The sequence below is a fragment of the Papaver somniferum genome, chromosome 6, assembly GCF_003573695.1.
Source record: "Papaver somniferum cultivar HN1 chromosome 6, ASM357369v1, whole genome shotgun sequence".
In the NCBI taxonomy this organism is placed as follows: Eukaryota; Viridiplantae; Streptophyta; class Magnoliopsida; order Ranunculales; family Papaveraceae; genus Papaver; species Papaver somniferum.
The window spans coordinates 114,614,793-114,638,072 of record NC_039363.1 but is presented as its reverse complement, the minus strand read 5'-3'; the positions used below and the strand labels follow the sequence as shown (position 1 = coordinate 114,638,072).

The window sequence follows — 23,280 nt, the reverse complement described above, 5'->3', positions numbered from 1 at the left end:
TGTTCGAGGAGGAAGAAGAAGAGGAAGAACAGACCTGCTAAGGCAGTCGTTCTTCAACAGTCTTAAAACAGAAACGAGTGTCGTTGTTTTACAGCAACAGAAAACTATCGTTTAATTTTCAGCACTTACCCCTTTGTAACAGTGACGCTGTAACACTTCTGCAGCGTTGCTAATTCCTGTTTCATCTTATATACATCAATAAAAACACCTATTTTAGCCATGAATTTATCTTGTGAGTGTGTTTTTGGGATGAGGAGCTAAACCCATTATCCGAGACGACGGAGGAAGCCATTAATCCATATTGATTGGTATAATTCTAATTTTATTATTTATTGCAATACTATTATTTGATTATTTGCATGGAATTGAATTTGAAATATTAGTTTTTATTGAATAGTTGTGAATTATTTTGATGAAGCATGCTGGGTTTTAAAAACTTTTGATGTTTTATACTTTGTGATTACAATTATTACTTCAAAAATATATTTGAGGCAAATATTAGAATTATTTTTAAAGATAGAATTGCATGAATATTATTTAGAGTTTAATATTTATTTGGTCAATGGTGGAATCCTAGTCTTGGTATTTTTCTCCAAAACTTTGAATTATTTTATTTAGTTGCCTGTTTAATTTAAATCTATAAAAATTGTTTTCTTTACAAGTCTGATACGAATCCGTTTTACCACTTCAACTACAATCACTTTTGGAAACACACCAACTCCTTAATACTATGTCTAACTAGAGTATAATCATTCATGCTTCGCAGTTTTGTTTTCAATATGCACGACCTGAAAGATACGTTAAGGAATGAAACAGTTCAAGTCAAATATCACTAACCTCAAGTGGAAGGATATGTTGTCGTTGTAGATCCTTACTTCTTCACTTCTTCAAGTCTTCACAATACTTGTAATGTCTCATTCCTAATACTTTCAAGCTAACCTATACGAAGTTGACTCTAGTACATAATCAAGCGACTTTTAAAGTGAGTTTTGGCTCACTAAAATATGACAACCAAACTTGACATACCAACGCTTGGTGGGTTCAACCGAGCTATGCTCTAACAGTTGTTGACCCAATAAATGGATCAACTCATGTTGTTGACGCCATTTTTTATGGATCAACTACTGTTGTTGATCCCATTTTTATGGGGTCAACTTCTATTGTTGACCGCATTTCCTTGGATTAGTATAATTATGCTTGTAGTTTAAATGCTTGGATTTCATAGATGTTGAATTTGTGGTGCAATGGTAGCATGACTGACTCCATGCCAGATGATGTGTGTTCAACTCACACCAAGTTCACTCCATTTACATGGATCAACTTTCATTGTTGATCCAATTTAGGGGATCAACTGCTGTTGTCGATCCCCTAAATTGGATAAACTTCTACTGTTGATCCTTTTTTTTTTGGATCAACCACTGTTATTGATCCCCTAAATTGGATCAACATCTACTGTTGATTCTTTTTCTTTTGGATCAACTATTGTTGTTGATACAAAAATATCTGAACCAGTGGTGGCGGCGATGACGGTGGCGGTGGTGGCGGCGGCGGACTAGTAGTGTTGGCAGCGAAGGACTAGTGGTGGTGGACGGTGGTGGACTAGTGCTGGTGGCGGCGACGGACTAGCGGTGGTGGCGGTGGTTTAATGGTGATGGTGACGGAGTGGTGGTGGAAAATTAGTCGTGGTGGCGGAGGTGGTTGTCGTTTAAAGGTGGTGGTGGAATAAATTTGTTCCATTTTGAAATAGAAAAAAATATTATATGGGTGAGGGTATTAAGGTAATCTAATTTTAAATGATAAGGTTGTTAAAAAGTATGGATATATTTATTGTTGTATAAGAATATATTTGTAAGGTGTTAAAAGTAGGGAGATATACTAAATATACCCTTTAAGATTCTTCTCAAACATAAAATAGATTTTATTAGCGAGGGTATCGATTCTCTGGGAAGATACCAAATCCGGCATAGACGAAGTATTTTACAGCTTGTTTTATATGGATTTTTCTACCTTTTCCGATAAACTGGTGCCCTTTATTAGTAATCATGGTGATTTACAATTTAGAAACAAAAGTCAAAGTAACATGGTTTCATGCCGTAGTCGCCAAAGATTTTAGTTAGCTGCCGTATGTTACGTTGAACGCTAGTCTGTCAGTCGCTTGATTTATTTTTCTATAGATATGCTAAAGAGTGTTGCAAAATTTTACTCAGTCAGTAAGTGATTTAAGTAAGGGAATTTTAACAAAATGCCACACTTTGGTTTTCTGGTTTAATAAAGTGTCATCGTTTTTTTTTTCCAGAATTTATAAAATGCCACCGCCATTATCAATTCCGTCAAGGCCCACATGATTGGTCATTTATGGCTGACTTGGTTAATTTTTCGCGATGCAATTACTTAACTATCCTCACAATCACTGTTTCTAGTTTATTGCCTCTCTTCACCTCAATTTTAGTCGAAACTGAACAAATAAATATAAGCTAGGGATGTTGCTACAAGACTCTTCTTCCATCGAATCAGCACAGCTACAAAGGTTTTTATTACCTCTCTTCACCTCAATTTCAGTCGAAATTGAAGCTGTGTTGTACTCTTTTTCCCTTCGATCGAGAATAGTTTTTCCTAAAGGGTTTTGTTACTCGACAAGGTTTTTAGCGAGACAACACTAAAAACATCAAGTATGTTGAATGTTGAAGACATAAAGATCGCATTGATATTACTGAAACACTACACCAAAAAACCCGAATTTACCACTTTTATAATCGTTGCTAGCAATTTCAGCAACTGTTATGTACGTTGCCCACAATGCGTCACAATTGTTCGCAACTTATACATACGTTCCTTTAATTAATTAAAGCAACTTATAAAACGTTATTATATCCGTTGCTTATAAGACATAGAGCAACCTATAAGCGTTACTTTATTTATTTAAGCAACGCTCGGTTAGTTTAAGCAACTTTTATATCCGTTGTAAAATATATATAAGAATTAAAAAAAAATTACAAAATCTATATATATGTATTTTTCAAAACCCTGTTCAAACATTATTGAAGCAAAATATTCTAGGTAGACACTTGCACATTCATACAACCATAGAAGAACAAATTTACATAACAAGGTTTGAAGCATGTACAAGACAATACTATAATCACTTGATTGAAAAGTTCGACAAAGTTTATCAACAAAATTAAAACTTGACACTATAATTTAATTTTGATTCAGAGCATATAGAATCAAAGAAAACTCTACAGAGTATTTACTTGGTACGCATTGGTTTTCTGTTGGTAAAGTTCAACATATGATGTTCTCCCCTAACAAACCACCTTTAATCCACTTCGAGAACATATATACTGCATTCAATTCAAAAAACGAAACACCAGTCAGACCCTTCCAAACATCCCATTAACAGACTAAACATACATTTAGGATAACAGCTATTCACAAAAGCCAATCAATGAAACAACTAAGTGAAAGTGCACATTAACATCATTCTTGGTTAAATTTTATGAATCTTAATCTGTTAGTTTGTCTTTTAGTCAAAATAATAACAACAACAAATTCATCAAAAAAGAAAAGAGGTGATAACAAACCTTTTTTAGCTCCATGCCAGATGCCCTGCCCACCTTCCCTGCTATGTCTTATTTAAATCAATTCAACTCATCAATTCATTCTTCTTTGGTAAATTCTTATAATATCCCGTCGAGAATACAAGAAGATGTGAAACAAAATCATGAGACACTTTCTAAGAGTAAACTATGAATATGAATCACAGAGCACATCATTTACAAGGGTGAACACTATGAGATCACAGTAATTTAGAACATGCCAAAACTGTCTCTCCTAGAGCTACTAGGGAGAACACTTCTTAAGGGGAAATATCATACTGTTTGAGATATATTTAGTGACAAACCTAAGCTGCACCACCGTCACCAAGGTAATTGAAGGATCTTCTTGTCCATAAGCTGCTCCATCACCAAGGTATAGATGCAAAAGAAAAAAACAAAGATGACAATGAATCAGATAAATTGCATTCATCAGTAATGGAACGGGAACATTAGCAGAAGCAAATGGTTTGAGAGATGTAGAAGTACCCTGAAGAATGATGTCCTCTAAAATTAGTTTGCGCTATTGAAAGCTACGTCATCCCTGAGCTGATCCTTAGCTCCCGAAAAAAGGTTAAGCACAAAGAGCTTCCATTTTGTAGCTCGCACTGTCGAAAAAAATTGGCACACTTATAAACACAGACAGACAAAATACGGATTTCAAAGTATTAGCTGATCGTACGCAAAACGATAATAGTTTCCTCCCTAACTGCCTGACTAGTTTAGGGTGGTCATAAAGCTGGCCATCAAGCAGCCACTAGAATGACAGCTGACAAGAATACAGATTCTGATAGAGAGATCGATACCTGTTGGAGGGAGGAAGTTATCCACGAAGATGAAGATTGCTTTCTCTGCACTAAACTTGATCCTCTTTCGGATTACATAGACAAATTGCTCAACAGTCAAATCAGCTGGGACCAGATACCTGTATAATAATGAAAAATATTACACGAGCAAACACATCAGATACTGAAAGTTACTAAGTATTGCAGTTAAAAGAAACTCAATTTTATGAATTTGCAGTAAACAATGCAGTAAACAATACAGATGTGCAGCCGCGACTAAAGTAGAAGGTGGAAAATCAGAGCCAAACCAATGACCACTCACTTTTTCCTATCAATGTTTGGAATCTCACTTCGCTCGTCTTTCTCCACAATCACCTGAAATAAAAAATGTGAATTTTTATATGCAAGCCAAATTGATATTCCATGGTTAACAAATGATAGTTTGTCAGGGGCATTGAATGAACCATGAACCAGAGATTTGAAAGCCCAACACTTGACAGACAGCCAAAGACATTGGTCATGGAAATCAGACTACTTAGAAGCTAAAGCACTTTAATTTTTTAAAGCAAGAGATGAGGCACACATTGAGTTCCAGTCCATATATCATATACGATCAGTCAACCAACAGAAATGCAAGCATTTAAGAGCAAGCTATCTGTTTTATGGAAACGAAAACTAAGATATCCTAACATGATAAATTATTTCCTATAAAAATGTTCAATACAAACTCGCACAGAATCATGGTAAAAGCACATGCTGATTATCGGCATCATAACCAACTTCTGAAAACATGACTCACCAATTCCTTGTCTAATTTCATTCGCATTTATTACTTTCAATTCTAGTTAACAACGTAAGACCCAAAACTTTAAACTCAAGTATCAGTAAAGAAAGTGTAATTAACTCATCAAAACTTACTAGGTTCACTAATAATTAAGACTCACACTGAAAATTCATGACAAAAGTTTAGGCTAGGAAGCACACCAAATAAACAAACAACTAATTTAAGACTTCAATACTCAATAATGTCTACATAGGCCTCACAGAATATAAGATTTGAATTTTACATGTCCCGGGGGAATTACATATGGCTCATTATAAGGCAACAAATTCCCCCCGGAATCCAGACAAATTATTAAGCAAGTGAAAAGTGCAAGTAACAGGTGCAAGCAAAGAACGCATAAAAGCTGTTGACTGTTGCATTTTCAACCAATGGAATAAAAAAATGGTGATGGCAAAGTAAACACCAAATACCAGATAAACAAGTCCTAACAGACGTTCTAGAGTCCACTGCTTCCATGAAACCCACCACTTAAAGAAAACTCCATGAAGTAAAGCTGTAATGAGCTAACACGTTTTCATTTCTAATCATGTAGTCATGAAACCCGCCACTCAAAGAAAAACACCATGAAGTAAGACTTTAATGAGCTTAAACGTTTTCATTTCTAAACATGTAGTTGCGAATCTCAGGTGTTTCTCACTTGGCCTAAACTTCTCTAATCATTCTGAATTACTACTTCGTCCATCCCTGCAGAGGACTCTACGGATGCAAGCAAATCATTCATCATGTCTGCGTCCAGTAAACCCAATCTCAATGAAATCAGAGACCAGTAATATACAAGAAAAGCCAAATATAAAGACAATCAAGGATAAAATTAGCAGTATGTCTTCAGTGTAGGAATAAACCTGCGTAATTTTTTCGGGATCAGCTTCATTATACTGGTCATGTTTGCTGCAGATTGAACCCGTCCATTGTATCACAGTTGATAGCATAAGAGCTATACAAGTGAAAATAACTCAAGCGCCCTGTCCCCAGATGATATCCAAATATTCAACAATACTCCTTCAGAAACGGCCAGATCAGTTGAGTTAAATTACTATATCATGAATAGGTTCGAACACAAATTAACTCAAGCACATAAACAGAAAGTTGTGAATTATCTACACATAAGAAGACAGATACCATTAGCTTTAATTCGAAAAGAGCTCTGAACAAAGATTTCACCTTCCATGTAGTTATGTCCTTGTTTCCTCCGTGAAAGAGTCTCACCGCAAGGTAAATTATTACCATCACTTCTCTAACCTAAGAAAACATCAGGACAACATATCCAAATCAACGCCAGCAGCAACAATGATGCTAAAAAAATCCACAACAAGCAAGCAAAAATCACCAACCACAAATATCAGTCAAATTCTCCACCAATTTCTACCTGCATCACCACCACCAGCATCCATTCTCATAACAGATCCAATTATTTCTCATCACAAACACCTTAACAAATGATGCACCACCACCAACTAAACACAAAAATCTGCTGCACTAATCACACCACCAACACCAACAGCCCACACCATCAAATCCAACCAACAACACCATACACAATCAGTTAAAACACCATAAAGATGAAATCAAATAAAACCCGTGCTTTAAGGCTCCATCAAATACATCAAACAAAAAGAAATAATGCAAAAATTTTACAAAATCAAGCAAATAAGAGCAGAAACAAAATCAAGCAATGATAAGAAAAAAGAAAAAGTAAAAGATTACATGGTGAAGTCTTTTTCTTCTACTCTCATCTCTATCAAATATGAAATGAGGGTTTGCTTTGATTTCAGGAGAAAAATTAACGCGGTCTAGGGTAAAAAATTAGGGGATACTAAAGGATTATGGTTCTGATTCTGAGATAGGTGTTGATTCAAAGATGCGGTTGGATTAGATTTTGAAATCATACTTGATTCGATGATGAGATTTGCTTCCATATGCAGGATTCCTCATCTCCCTCTCATACTGAAAACGAGCGAGCTAAAATCAGATGAGAGTTTGCTCTAAATCTAGGGTTAGAAAAGAGGGGTTTTCTTTTAGATATGATACATGGGTTTTGATTTTGAGATGAGGTTGGGATTAGTCTTTGATTGTGAGAGTTGAGGTTGGATCTGTGAGATTTTCAGAGTTGGGTGAGGAAGATAAGAAAACAGAAAAGAAAACGAGTTTGTGGCGATATTCCTTTCTCAAATGATAAATAATACAAATAAAACTATTAATTCTAAAACCCTTGAAAATAATACAATTTAGATCAACCGCAGGATTGCAACCTATATCAACGGTGCACAAATTATACAAATTACTAAAAGCTAATTTATAAATGAAGCAACGGTTCCTAATGCGCAACGTATATTTTCGTTGCTCAATATGCAACTATTATATCCGTTGTAAATAAAAATATTCTGGCGTCTGGCGTTGCAAAAAGCAGGATATGGTGTAGTGAAAATATCTGGATCAAAGAAATAAAACGTGATAGTCTATTGAGCAATGTAACTTCCAGAATCAACAACAGGGTCTTATAAACATTTAAGTCACCAAAGTAAAGTGTGATAAACTCCTTTTGAGAGTATTAGACTAATGAAAATTGTCTGATATCAGGGGGAGCATCTAATGGTGTGTTGAACTATTTTCCTTCACCGAGGTTGATTTTTCCCATAGGGTTTTGTTACTCGACAAGGTTTTAATGAGGCAACATATTCGAGTCGAACTATGTTCTAAGTGTACTTAATATTGTACTCTTTTTCTTTAGTTCAGTTTTTCTTCCTCTGGGTTTTCCTGACGAAGTTTTAACGAGGCAATTAACTTAGACTCCAGTCTTTGAAGATCGTATTGCATGTGATAAATTACATGTAAAGTACGAGACAACATATGAAGTATTACATGTGAAGAGTTATACCAAGGTTTTGTCCCACTAGGTTTTTCCTTTTCAAAGTTTTAATGAGGTAATGGACTTCGGCACAAATCATCAAGGAGGACGACATTTGAAGAACTATATGTGAAGCACTATGTATAAAGTATTGTTATTGAACCACACAAGGGGGTATTAAAGGGCCTACGGTCCATGGATGTGCGGTCCAACTACATTCCTAGGGTTGTATATAAAGGAAACTATCAATGCTTATACCCTAATCTCTCTAATAAGATATTCCCCTTCTTATCTCTGCATCTTCTTTCTTTACCTCTAATTCTCCTAAAACAGTACGGATATTACCATCGTGTTTACAATTTAGAGGCATATCTTTGTATGACACAATCTTTATGTTCGATCCGAATTATGCGAGCAACAATGACTAATGTATTGCAACAGAGAATATCATAACGTACACTAGCTACCCAACACGATAATGTTAGCCAATGGGCAACAAAGTGTGCAGGGATCCTACCTAGAGATTCACTTAGCTCTATGAGTGTAAAACCAAACCCTACAACAAATATAATCGACTAGGTTGATCCCTTCTAAACTTAGTTGTTCAATTAAAAGTGTGAGTCTAAAACATTATAATCCTAGCTTTCCTTATCAATTTTAAAATTTTATTTGCAAATAAATAAATAGAAAACACACTATTGTCATTGACAAAATGAGTTTGTTGGTTTCCTTCATCTTTATTTTCTAAAAGTTCTTGAAAGTTAAAGGATCCACTATACAATGAATGGAAGGTGGAATGTACTATTAACATTACTTCATGACATCGATTTATGCTTCAAAAAAAAAATGACATCGATTTAGATCAATTCTAGATTGGGATTTGTCTTATTTGCTCTTACTTGTAAGAAAATCACTATGAAGAACATCATCAATCATGTTTAGATTAGAAGGGTTCTTTTTGTCCGAAATTTAATTTAGGGGGAAAAGTTAGTACGATTAATAAGTTAGGGGAGAAATATCAATGATTAATTTGTTTAGGGGTAAACTCAAAAACCCCTAATATCTAAGTTCATTTAATTTAACAGACGAGTCCAAATTTGTGCACCCCCTAAAAACCGGGGTGCACATTACGTCTTTCGCCATTGGTCAAATAAATCCGCAAAACCACTCTCAATATCTCAAAAAACACTTTCGTTCTTTTTGGTATTTATTTTTCCTTTTCCTTTTACAACATTAAAAAAATAGAGGAAAACTCTTTATACCGTTTTAAACTAATAATTTTCTTATCTTCACCCGGAAATTCAAAATTCAATTGAGATTTTTATCTTTCTCCCAGAAAACTCATAACTTAATTGAGATCTCTAGCTCTCTATTTTATATGTTCTATTAAAATCACACACTATTGTGAAATATTTCTTACGTTTGTAAACAACTTATATATCATAAACCTAGCTAATATTACCTTGAATGTAGTACAATCAATCACAAAGATTTTCAAACTTTGTAACATCAATTAATCTATATTGTTACTGCTGGACTTTTTTTTTTATATATATATATATATATATATTCATTTGTTCGGAACCGATCTAATTCTCCGACAAATAACCAACGAAATTTTAAAAACAGATCATGTGGTAGCAGCAACAATGGTGGTGGAGTAAATGGAATAAATGCAATTTCAAAAACAGAGCTCTGTTTCTCTCCGACTAAATTCAATTGTCCTTTATTAACTAATTGATATGATAAACATCATGCAGAAGTGAAATCGACGAAACATATTAATTTTTTGATGAAACAATATCAGTTTATTTATAGTTGAAACTAGGAAGGATTATTTTTTTTTGGATAGATTTCAAGAACAATTGGAATGACTAATTATTAGAGTCTCTATAAAAAAGCAAAGATTAATCTCACCCAGACAAAATCCAAACATCAATAATGAAAAACAAGTTTGATTTTGATCAAGATGGGGAAGAGTTAACACCGGAAGTTTTCAATGATGGAGAAAATCATAAAATATTTTGTTATTGTTATTTTCAATGTAATTTAGTTAATCGAAAACAGAAAAAGTGAAGAAAAACCGGAAACCATTCAAATTATCTCAACCAATCAAAAGGGACGGTATGTGCACCCCGGTTAATAACTAATAAGGAACCACACTAATGAAATAAGCCAAGACTACTATAAAGTATAAACTTTAGCCAACGACGTCCATATTAAAACTAAGGCAATGAAGATTAATTCGGTTCAAAGATGAGAAACAAAAAAGTTAAAATTTATTTTCACAATAATTTGTATAAACGAAGATGAAATAACAAGAAAATATATAAAACTAGTTGTTACAACTTACTGAACTAGTTGTCACTAGATTTCTTAGCACAATCAAATAAACTAAAAGGACCAAGTAAATATTTAAAAAAAACTGTAACAGTAACTATTAACTAGCAACTGTTGCAACAACTATCGCAAAATAGTCACCTGAACTTGAAGATTGTTGAGTAACCTTACTACTCAACTTGATATGTACTCATTAGTAGAACAATAATATAATAATTAAAAAAATTCGATAATAGAATGGGAACCAAAGGTCCAAAACCCTCTTATGCTGAGATCCGACTAATAAACACCCACTCTCCTTTGCTTGCTGGAAGGCACCCTACTCCCCTGCCTATACCTGCATCATCAACAAAATCAAATCCCACTAGATTGGTCACATCACAATAAAAGACTCTGGCAGAGTAGTAGCACATGGTATTGGTATTCTGCTATGTGGCCTTGTGTTAACACTATATACCGTAGAACCACTTTGAGCAGTTAACATTTACATATATCCACGTATTCTCTGCAACAGAGCATTCTAAGATCAAATGATTCTCCAGATTCGAAGTTACATAAAGGACAAGTTTCAGGAATATCAAAGACAACATTTACAGGAATCTCATATTCAGAAACTATTTACCAGGCAAGCAGGCACTTACTACGATTTTCATGAGTCTTTCCTCTTCACGAATAGCCAACTCATCAGCCAAAACTTTTTCAACTACTTGGGCCTCATTCGAAATTATTCGCACAACTATAAAAACCAGAGACATAGAGAAGGGCCAGACAAGAAATGGTTAACACACTACAACTCTGTATTCTACAATGTGAGATAGGGAATGCACACAAAATACACGCACATAATATAACTTAGAGAATGCGATTAAAAACCAAATATAACTGATGCTGGTAGTGAATAGATAGACATAACTTACGTCTTATATATAATTCCTCCCGTATTGGGATACTCCATGGCTCCCGCAACAACTCTTTCAGCTATTGTGATTGTACTACCCATGGGCCATGTAGTTACGTAGTTTTGGTCAGCGAGGAATATATCTACTATGAAACCACCAGAACCCTCACATACCTAATCTCCATGAAAAACATCGAAAGTATCTCTGGTGGCTACCCACAGTTAGGGAACACCATTGTCGACAGAACATACAAATGTCCAAAATTCTAAATATATTATATGTGAAAAAAAGTTATACGGAAAATAAATAAATAAATAAATGATGTTGCACCAAAAAAAGTATATGCAAAAAGATATTCATTAAAAAAACAAAAGTTCATATAATGACACATTGTATTTTTCACACACGAGACAAATTTTTTAAATTAGTAGTACTGTGAATAAATCATGTTACAAATTTTGCATTTATAACCTAACTTTTTTAAAGATATAACATTTTTCTTCAACAGTTTAAAAGTGGCGCAATCTGAATCTTATCTTATTACTAATATAAAGAAAAGAGCTATTTTTGGTAGGAGATCGCCAAAATTATTAAGTTGCCCTCATTTGAATTACCAACCTTTATTATTACATGTAATTTCAATAAAAATAGAGGGTAGAAACGTATATTAAATAACACCAGATTAAAAAAGCCATTAGAAACGTACATATTTACAGAAATGTCATTGTTTTAAAAATAGATCAAAATTTTTATAAACTTAATATCTTTCAAAATATACACCGGATTTTAGAAAAATTTTATATTTGAAAATCCCTTTAAATTATCTACATGACGAGTACAAATAAGAATAATAAATTTTTATTTTACGCAAAAAATTTCATAGCTTTCAAATTTAATATTGTTGAATGAGTCAAATTCAAGCATGTGCATCTCACATATGTCCTCACTAGTTTATATAAATAAAATTGGAGTTTTGCAAATCCTAAATTGAAAATCGCTTTAGATTTGAAAACTGTAAGAAACTGTGAATTAAAAGAATTTTAATGTGTAAAGAATAATTTACAATTTGTAATACAAGGTAAGCACCTATATATTACCTCGATTGTTTTTTATATATGAATAATAAAAAATATGCTTGATAATAGGTAATTGAACAATATCCAAATTCATCGAATCAAGCATAAATATTAATAGGGAATCAGGGATATTTTGACTTCGGGTCACAAAAAAATGATCATAGTTGCGTTTGGGTCACGAAAATATTTTAATTAGAGTTTGGGTCACGATTCCATAGTTGACCGTCTTGACCGTTAGTTAATTATTTATATTTTTCAAATTAATTTTAATTTACCTAACTTTGTTGGTCGCCGTCTGAACAGGTCATTCATGCATTTCAACAAACACCTTGAGTGTGTTCCATTGGTGATGCAAATATGAGTAAGATTCAAGCCCACGGTTTCTCCTTCTCTGAAAAACTGAAAATTTGGTTTCTAAGACAAGCATACACATTCAATCTAACTCATTTATTCACAAGCATCCAACCTGCACACCCACTTATCAAGAACAACAACTAGCCATTTCCAAATACCACCTGCGTATAAGCCACTTTGATGGTTGTTTTCCAATTCAAAACCAAACCAAACTCAAATTCGCAACTAACCCATTCTTCTTGATCAATCTAGAACTAGAAAGCACTCATGAATCTTCTCTATTCATCAGCCACAATCAACAGTATAACACACTTTCTTGGCTAATCTTCATGGCATCAGAACTTACCAAACTCGAACTAAGGAACAAGTTTCTTTTCCATTCCTCGATTCAAAACCCTTCAATCTCGTTTGCTTCTTCTAGATTTAGCAACATCACATCTAGTTTTTCTTGGCAGAAACATATCCCATATCGACTTCCTCAATTTCTCGATTTCAAAATCCCTCAATTGATGGTAATTTTTTAAACTCATTCCCCGTTAAATTCACCTTCATATATATATATTCCCGTCTTCTTCATTCTGCTGTACTCGGTTCATCAGCAGCTTCAGGTGAAGAAACTAGAAGAGAAAATGTCTTCTCTTCGGAGAAATTGAATTCAAGGTTTAAATGGAAAAGTTAATAAAGTTATTCACTTACACATTTAACAGATTTATTAACTGTCAAGATGGTCAACGATGGTCTCGTGACCCAAACACAACTCTAGTCACTTTTTTGTGACCCAGAGTCAAACTATCCCGTATTAATATATATTTACAATCTCGTTCAAGAAGGTGTGTTAGAATGAAACTCGGTTGAACCTACATGCCCTGGTATGTCAAGTTTAAAGTTGAAGCAAATTTTTTCCTATAGGTTCAGTAACGAAAAAATTGATGGTATACTTGGTACTCTCCTCTTTTTGATGTGTAATGCTAGAAATAATGTAAAGATTGAAACGATATTGGTAGTTAGAATGGGTACAAGGATATACCGCATTCATTTATAATTGTTGTTGGATTTCTTTAATGACATTATGTAGTTGCTTGACTTTCAATTTTCTTATGTGTTTATTAATTGGAGTCTTCAGACATTGTATAATAGGGTTTTCGTGCACAATGTCGACAGAAGGGGAGAACCTGTCCAGATTTCAAAGTTTGTCATGGTATTCAGAATTCGGCAACAAGCATAGATGAGAATCAAAGAACTTTGCACACTCATTTAACTTTTTATAGATGGATATTTGCAATACAAACACATTGGATGATCTGCTGAGCAGTGAACATACATGAGAATTTGGAAATATCTATATTATCAAAAAATTAAAATAATGTATTCATAGAATATTAACTTGTTATAATAATAAAATAATTAGTTTCGGAACACGCTCATATTAATTGCTCAAAGGTCAGTGGGCATCTAATTTATCATATTAATTGCTCAAATCCTTGTAGGATTTTATATATCAAAGATCTATCGGGTAAAAGATATTCTGAGCTGGCTTCAGGAATCCCAAGTGAAGTATTCAAAGTCGTAACCTAGTTATGTTTCACAAATAAACCTAAATCTGACTATATCCGTAACTAGTATACATTGTGTACGGATTGAGATTCTACTTTGCAAAGAGTCCTCTATTTATAATAATGAAACATGCTAGATTGATTAAGATTCAAGCAATTATTTATTGTGATCAAATCAAGCTCATGAACTAGTTTTCATGCTCAATAGTTACTTTGATTCCAAGCAAACTAAATTCTCAACATAGACTGTTGCGTCTGAAACAATAAAACACTCAAGAAAGATGTTAGAAAGATGTAAGAATAAAAGGATTAATTTCTGGAAAGTAAATAGACACTCAATTGGACTGCAAACAGAGGACAGAGTCACGTGTTCAACACGCTGTCCTTAACACGATATTTGACCGGTACGCCTCAAGAATGAGTGATGCCTATACCCTGTGGTCAAGTTCGTATCCAGGATAAAACTGCCCGTTGCAAGCACTGTTAGCACTACAGTACTTGCCCACTCTTACGACCTCAACAGCAATTGCGCACAGAATGAAAAATAAAGGACCACACAGGGGGAGAAGACGAAAAGAAGAGGATAGTAGCTCTTCTGGACACAAAACCAAATGAGAGAAAGTGATCGCTTTATATAGGGGAGAATAGAGAGAGGTCTCATAAACGCGCATTAAAATAATTTAAATTAATTCAGATTCTTTCCAACAGTTTGAAACGTTCATGCGTCATTATGTTTGATATAAAGCGTTCATGCAAATTTAAATTTGAAATAAAAACGTTCATGCAAATTTAAGTTTGATATAAAACGTTCATGCAAATTAATGTTGATACAACGTTCATGCATAGACATAAAGTCGCCCAAAGATTTATTTTGTTTGAAATCTTTTAAGTATTAATTCAAAAATTCAAAAGAAGTTTTGCCAAAAAAGATAACTCTTGACCCATACCCACACCCGAACCCGAGCCCGGCCCGGCCGCACGGACGGCGGCGGCGGCGTGCGTGCTTCGGTGCGAATCACCGCGCGTGTGTGAAAATGTGTGATTACACCAACTAGCCCATTGCCTAAGTCCTCTCCCTCGCACAAAAGTGCTAATGACCCAAGGGCCACTCTAATATCAAAATTTTCAATACTTATGGAGAGGTATCATCTTTAGTTTTCCCTATGTGGGACTAAAGGTTCATTCACAAATAGTGAAAATGAGCTAGTGTCCTTAGTGACCAATAGATCCTAAGTTCCAATCCCACCAAGACCAAAAACCAAACTATTTTATAAACTCATTTTCTCTAACAATCCCTCACATGAATGAAATACCGATAAAAAATCAGAAAACGGAAAGCGAGAAATACCACTTAGGCAAGAGGTGTCCATGAGGTCTTGAACCTTTGCTTAGTGAGAAATTGCTGGAACTACTTGATGGACAGTGAACGCGATGTCTTGAACTACCATCGTTTGGTGTAATCCGCGATAATAACCACGCGTGATATCTCTCTAGGTGCTGTCGAGTTCGTGCCGTTGTGTCCTTTTTGGCCCTGGACAAATCCCGTTTCTCCGAATGCTCTAGAGAATCAGCTCTCTTCTCATAGGAAGCGACCCACTTCCACATTCATATAGGTGAGTTCTATCAAGAGTGTTTACTGCTACACCCCACTTCAATCAAAAATTAAAACTATAGAACTTATTGAGACTTAATAGAAAGTCATCCTCACATGCAGTCACACTATCACGTCTACACCATAGGGAAGGGGCAGAGAATGAATTCTCTGATAGTGTTTACCTTGACCCGCCACAAATTAGTTTCTCATTCGAAACCTTGATCTTGGGATCTCCAGTCAGCAAGGTTGAGTATCCTTCATGGCAAGTTTATTTAATGAGCCTAAGCTCCATCCCCTTAGATGCATTACTAACTATCTCCTTGGACAAACCTTTCGTCAAAGGGTCCGCGATATTCTCCTTGGACTTAACCCAATCAATGGAAATAACGCCTTTTGAGATTAGTTGTTTTAAGGTATCGTGTCTTCTTTTTATATGTATAGACTTCCCATTCTAGTAGTTGTTTTTAGCTTTAGCTATGGCAGCTTGATTATCACAATGTATAGATATAGCCGGCACATGCATATGCCAGAGAGGAATGTCTTCTAAAAAGCATCTTAGCCAAGCGGCTTCCTCTCCTGCTTTATCTAGCGCAATAAACTCAGATTCCATAGTGGATCGAGCTATGCAGGTCTGTTTGGAACTCTTCCAAGAAACAGCCCCACATGCTAGAGTGAAAACATATCCACTCGTAGACTTAGACTCCTCTGAGTCTGATATCCAGTTTGCATCACAAAATCCCTCAAGGACGGCAGGATACCTTTCATAATTCAAACAAAAGGTCAACGTGTATTTCAAATACCTCAACACTCTAAAAAGTGCATCCCAGTGTTCCTTCCCTGGATTACAAGTATACCTAATTAACCTACTCACAGTATAAGCAATGTCTGGCCTAGTACAGTTCATCAAATACATCAGACTTCCTATAACTCGTGAGTATTCAAGTTGTGATACTCCATTACCTCTGTTATTTTTGAGTTTACAACAAGGATCATACGGAGTATAAGCTGGTTTACAATCAAAATGATTGAATTTCTAAACACAGATTCAACATAATGAGATTGACTAAGACTATAACCGTTAGAATTTCTCCTAATTTTCATCCCTAAGATTACATCTGCAGGGCCTAAGTCTTTCATGTCAAAGTTCTCATTCAGAATGTTCTTAGTGGAATTAATTATATCCATGTTTGTACCAAGTATAAGCATATCAACATACAAGCATACGATCACACAGGCATCATTTACAAGCTTAGTATATACACACTTGTCAGATTCATTGATTCTAAAACCACTAGAAAACATTACATGATCAAATTTTTCATGCCATTGTTTAGGTGCTTGTTTCAATCCATACAAAGATTTTTTCAGTTTACAAACTTTGTTTTCACAACCTTTCACTACAAAGCCCTCAGGTTGTTCCATGTAAATTTCTTCATCTAATTCACCATGTAGAAAAGCTGTCTTTACATCCATTTGATGTATTTCTAGGTTATGAACCGCGGCTATAGCAATTAACATCCTAATGGAAGTAATTCTCGTAACGGGTGAGTAAGTATCAAAGAAATCTACACCTTCCTTTTGTTTGTAGCCTTTGACTACTAACCTAGCCTTGTATTTTTGAATAGTTCCATCTATGTTACGTTTCCTCCTGAAGATCCATTTACATCCTATGGCCTTACACCCTGGAGGTAAATCTACTATCTCCCATGTATCATTTTCTTTGATGGATTCCATTTCACTAATAGAAGACTCTTTCCACCACGGAGCTTCAGAAGAAGTCATGGCTTCTCTATAAGTCTGAGGATCAGACTCTGCTAGTGTTATGAAGTCAGGTCCAAAGAGGTTTTGGTTCTAGCCCTTTTACTCCTCCTAAGATCAAATTCTACTTCATCTTCCTCTAAAGGTAAAGTCTGACTGGTTGAAGGAACATCTAGGGGATCAACACCTCTCTTACGAGAGTCAGATTTTAAAGGAAAAACATTTTCAAAAAACACAGCATCCCTAGACTCCATAATAGTATTTACACCAATTTCAGAAACATCAGAATTCACAACCATAAATCTATATGCAGGTGTATGCTCAGGATACCCTATGAAGACACAGTCAACAGTTTTGGATCCTATCTTGGTTGCTTTAGGTTTAGGGATCTGAACCTTAGCCAAACACCCCCACACTTTAAAGTATGCTAAAGAAGGTTGTCTACCTTTCCACAATTCGTATGGAGTTTTATCTGATCCTTTAAAAGGTACTCTGTTCAGGATATAGCAGGCTGAGAGGACAACTTCCCCCCACAAGTTCGAAGGTAATACTGAACTAATTAACATGGCATTCATCATCTCCTTAAGGGTGCGGTTCTTACGTTCAGCTACTCCATTCGACTGAGGTGAATAAGGAGGGGTAACCTCGTGTATTATGCCATGTTCTACACAGAAATCTCCTATAGGAGTTATGTACTCACCACCACGGTCATACCTAATGGTTTTAATGGTAGTATTCAATTGGTTTTCAACTTCTAGTTTATACCTCTTAAATGCTTCTAAGGCATCATCCTTACCTCTAAGCAAATAAATATGACAGTACCTAGTATAGTCGTTTATAAAAGTAACAAACCATTTCTTACCGCCTCTAGTTTGAACTGATTTCATGTCAACTAGGTCTGAGTGAATTAATTCTAAGGGTTTAGAATTTCTATGAACATTTTTGCTAAAAGGTTTTCTAGCATACTTTGATTCTACGCATATTTCACATTTGTGTTCCTTTTCCAAACTAAATTTGGGTATGCAGCCCACATTGGCTAGTTTAAGCATTGATTTATAATTTACATGTCCAAGTCTACCATGCCAAACGTTCAAAGACTCACAAACATAAGCAGAAGAATCATTATTATTCATTACAGCAGAGTTTACATTAAGCTTATACAGACCCTCAGTCTTATAACCCTGCCCCACATAATCCTTACCCTTAGTTACAACACATTTCTCAGATTCTATTACAATTTTAAAACCCTTATCATCTAAAACAACACAAGAAACAAGCTTTTTGCAGATGTACGGAACATGAAGAACTTCATTCAAAGTGAGATTCTTTCCAGAAGTGAGCTTGAGCCCAACTTTGCCTTTTCCTACAACCGCAGCTGCAGATGAGTTACCCATATAGAGTTTCTCTCCTTCCCCTACCTTACTGTAGGAGGTGAACATTTCTTTGTTCCCACAGACATGTTTGGTAGCCCCAGAGTATACCCACCAGTCTCTCACATTTGTTACCAAATTTACTTCAGACACCGTGCCAGAAAATTCATCTTTGTTGTTTTCAACCAAATTAGCATTATTTTTCTTTTTAAGGTCCTTACGGTTTCTACAGTGAACCGCCATATGGCCAGGATTTCCGCAAGCATAGCAATCACCCTTAATTTTATTAATGCTAGACTTAGGTTTCTGAAACATACCTTTCTTGCCTGGAGGTTTCTTGGAGTTGTTTCGGTTCTTATCAGCATTGGAACCTTTGTGTTCAGTCACATGAGCTTTGTAAGACATGTCCCTTGAAGAAGATACATTTTTGTCCTTGGAGCACAACAATTCTTCAACTTGAATTTTATTACCCAGTTCAACCATAGTAACTTTAGCAGTTTCATGTCTTAGTTTCTTCTTGTACTCGGACCAGGAAGTAGGCAATTTCTCGATAGCAGTAGACACTCGAAAAGTTTCATCAATCACCATACCTTCGGCAAGAATTTCATTCATAATTTGCTGGAGTTCAAGGAATTGATCAACCACAGATTTTTCATTCACCATTTTATACTCATAAAGCCTAGCTACTAAGAATTTCTTACTTCCGGCAGTTTCAGCTTGGTATTTCGCCTCCAAAGCAGCCCATAAATCAAAAGCAGAGAAGTTTTCTTTAGCATTGTAAAAATCATACAAAGCATCCTCCAAGCAATTCAGAATATGATTTTTAGACATGTAATTGTTCCTCTTCCATTCTTCTAAAGAAGACTCATGACCAGCATCGTTCAGTGATTCATCAAAAGGTTTCAGAACATATGAATCCAACTCATGGTAACTTAGAAAGAATAACATTTTTGACTGCCACCTCTTAAAGTCTTTTCCAGAAAACTTTGCAGGCCTTTCAACATCGTTCTTACCCATTGTTACAGACAGAAAACAGAAATATCGTGTTAAGATTGTTGCGTCTGAAACAATAAAACACTCAAGAAAGATGTTAGAAAGATGTAAGAATAAAAGGATTAATTTCTGGAAAGTAAATAGACACTCAATTGGACTGCAAACAGAGGACAAAGTCACGTGTTCAACATGCTGTCCTTAACACGATATTTGACCGGTACGCCTCAAGAATGAGTGATGCCTATACCCTGTGGTCAAGTTCGTATCCAGGATAAAACTGCCCGTTGCAAGCACTGTTAGCACTACAGTACTTGCCCACTCTTACGACCTCAAAAGCAATTTCGCACGGAATGAAAAATAAAGGACCACACAGGGGGAGAAGACGAAAAGAAGAGGATAGTGGCTCTTCTGGACACAAAACGAAATGAGAGAAAGTGATCGCTTTATATAGGGGAGAATAGAGAGAGGTCTCATAAACGTGCATTAAAAAAAATTCAATTAATTCAGATTCTTTCCAATGGTTTGAAACATTCATGCGTCATTATGTTTGATATAAAACGTTCATGCAAATTTAAATTTGAAATAAAAACATTCATGCAAATTTAAGTTTGATATAAAACGTTCATGCAAATTAATGTTGATATAACGTTCATGCATAGACATAAAGTCGCCCAAAGATTTATTTTGTTTGAAATCTTTTAAGTATTAATTCAAAAATTCAAAAGAAGTTTTGCCAAAAAAGATAAGTCTTGACCCACACCCACACCCACACCCGAGCCCGGCCCGGCCGCACGGACGACGGCGGCGGCGTGCGTGCTTCGGTGCGAAGCACCGCGCGTGTGTGAAAATGTGTGATTACACCAACTATCCCATTGCCTAAGTCCTCTCCCTCGCACAAAAGTGCTAATGACCCAAGGGCCACTCTAATATCAAAATTTTCAATACTTATGGAGAGGTATCATCTTTAGTTTTCCCTATGTGGGACTAAAGGTTCATTCACAAATAGTGAAAATGAGCTAGTGTCCTTAGTGACCAATAGATCCTAAGTTCCAATCCCACCAAGACCAAAAACCAAACTATTTTATAAACTCATTTTCTCTAACATAGACTTCTTCGAAATAATGGAAACCATGTAAGCATGTGAGAAGTTTTCCTTGCAATATAAAGAAGAATATACACCCGTATATATTTCGATTAAAGAACCGTACATAAAAGTTAGCTCACAAATAACCAAGTATGGTTCGTGAACCATCAAGCTATGTTGGAGTTTAATGACACCCAAAAACATACCACTTCACGAACTAAGAAAGTGGTTGCCGAACTCAATATGTTTGAACTGTCCAGGAACATAACCAAAAGTACATAATTCGCGAACTGAAAAAATTAGTTCAACACAAGAGCAAATTTCAAAAAATATCCGGAAACACCTTGAAATTGCATAGTTTGCAAACTAAAAAAATCAGTTCGTAAAGAATTGTGCACATTGGAGTTCAGGAACATCAAAAAGAAAATCATAGTTCGCGAATTAAAAAAATCAATTTTATAGGATTATATTTCACATACAAAGTGTTTTGAACAATAAAAATTATTCTCAACCTCAAAAGTGATAAGACCTATGAACATCCAATACTTGAGTTGATGTCTTCTTCTTTGCGATTCATCACATATTAGAGCCGTACGACATGATCTTAAAAGATAGAATGATAGAAATAATGAGTAAATATGATAGTCAATCTTCACATACCTTTGTTGATGAAGTTCTCGCATATGTCTTTGTTCTTTCGTTTTCAATCTTCGAGGGTATTCAGTGATTTCTGATACTCAATTATCATGTTGTAATTTAGGCCGAGACCGACTTTAGTATATTATAAATCAAGATATAGTTTTAGTCATCTAACAGCGACAACAAGCTTGACGTATCAATACTTGTGGATTCAACCGAGCGATGCTGTAACATGGATCTTGATTTTAAAGAGTTGATACTAGATGTTTTGGTCTTTTCCAGTTTGATGATTCTTTTTGTAATATAATTTTTCCATTAATTGTAACGTCAAACTTATAGTGCGATTTTTCTGCAAAAATTCCCCAACTACCACGATCGTAGCAATGACACAACCTCTAGGAACGATTTTAGTAGAAGAAACATGGGCCATGCTTATGGTAGTCAGAAAAACAACAAACAGATAATGAAAAAAAGTTTGCTTAGAGTCTAACTCACAAAACCTCGTTCATTTCACCCCACAATCCAGTCGAGACACTATCGTACCTACGAAATATAATCAACAAAATCAGAGGCATGTTGCAGTCCATTTTGTATCATGCAGTCCACCACATTTATAGAGAGGCCAACCAGACGGCTGATGCGCTAGGAAACCAGGCGGTAGATAATTCAGCAGAGATTCTTTGAAAATAACTTTTGGGAATATGTAGACCCTCTTTTTCAAGATTATATGTAATTGATATTGATTTAAACACTATTAATTTAAATCAATATAACATACTTCAAAAGAAAGAAGAGGGATTGGATCAAAATTTGAACTTTTTCTATAGGTAATATTGATATTCATCAAATTTTATATGATTGTAGTCAGAAAATGAACTTTTTCTAGTGGCAATATATTGATATTCATCAAATTTTATATGAATTTAGTCGGAAAAAAGAGATCTAAATTTTTTTCAAGAAAACTGCTTAATACATTAAATTCTCTCTCTCTTCTTCCACCCCTTCTCAAAAGCCTAGAGAAAACTCATCATCAAAAGGACTAGATCTGAGCAAAGATTGTTTGTTTTTAAGAGCTATTTAGTTATTTTTAATAAATTTCTTCGCTATTAGAGCGATTCTTTTCTTCGTTATTAGGGCGATTATTTTCTTCGCTATTAGGGCGATTTTATCTGCACTTTTGATAGTGTTTCATTCTATAGATTTGTAAGTACATCGGCGATATGGAGACAAGATCAAATTATTCTTGAACAAAATAATAAATCTAGGGTTTCTGGGCTTCTCTCTACGCATGAGTTTTTGGGAAAATCACTCCTCTCTCATATGAGTATATCTTTCAAGAAGAAAATCAATCAGAATAGTCGAACTATGATTTCGATTACCATTCCTTCTTCAATCTCTACATACAAGATTTGGGTGCTACTGTTGTGGATCGCTCTTTCTCTTCGCAATTTATTAGCGTTTTGCATCTATCATTGTATTTGTTTCATGCTTATGTTGCACTTGTTTTTTCTTAAATACCATCATGTAAACGTTTCTTATTTGAAATGGAATAC

General features: G+C 35.0%; 3 long non-coding RNA genes across 6 annotated transcripts; all 3 read right to left on the bottom strand.

Moving 5' to 3' along the window:
- Positions 1-3,078: 3,078 nt before the first annotated feature.
- Positions 3,079-3,948, bottom strand: LOC113288939. The gene is made up of 2 exons (XR_003330785.1): positions 3,582-3,948; positions 3,079-3,341 (listed from the first exon to the last, which is right to left on the bottom strand). It is a non-coding gene; the product is annotated as an uncharacterized LOC113288939 (long non-coding RNA).
- A 518-nt stretch (positions 3,949-4,466) lies between these two features.
- LOC113288940 lies at positions 4,467-5,948 on the bottom strand. Its single transcript, XR_003330786.1, has 3 exons — positions 5,633-5,948; positions 4,701-4,753; positions 4,467-4,518 (listed from the first exon to the last, which is right to left on the bottom strand). It is a non-coding gene; the product is annotated as an uncharacterized LOC113288940 (long non-coding RNA).
- Positions 5,949-6,149: 201 nt separating this feature from the next.
- Positions 6,150-7,365, bottom strand: LOC113288938. Of its 4 annotated transcripts, none has more exons than XR_003330782.1 (4): positions 6,927-7,365; positions 6,554-6,698; positions 6,384-6,461; positions 6,150-6,221 (listed from the first exon to the last, which is right to left on the bottom strand). It is a non-coding gene; the product is annotated as an uncharacterized LOC113288938 (long non-coding RNA). The 4 variants fall into 4 exon arrangements; XR_003330783.1 differs by having other exon boundaries at positions 6,554-6,693; XR_003330784.1 differs by having other exon boundaries at positions 6,554-6,690.
- Positions 7,366-23,280: the final 15,915 nt, after the last annotated feature.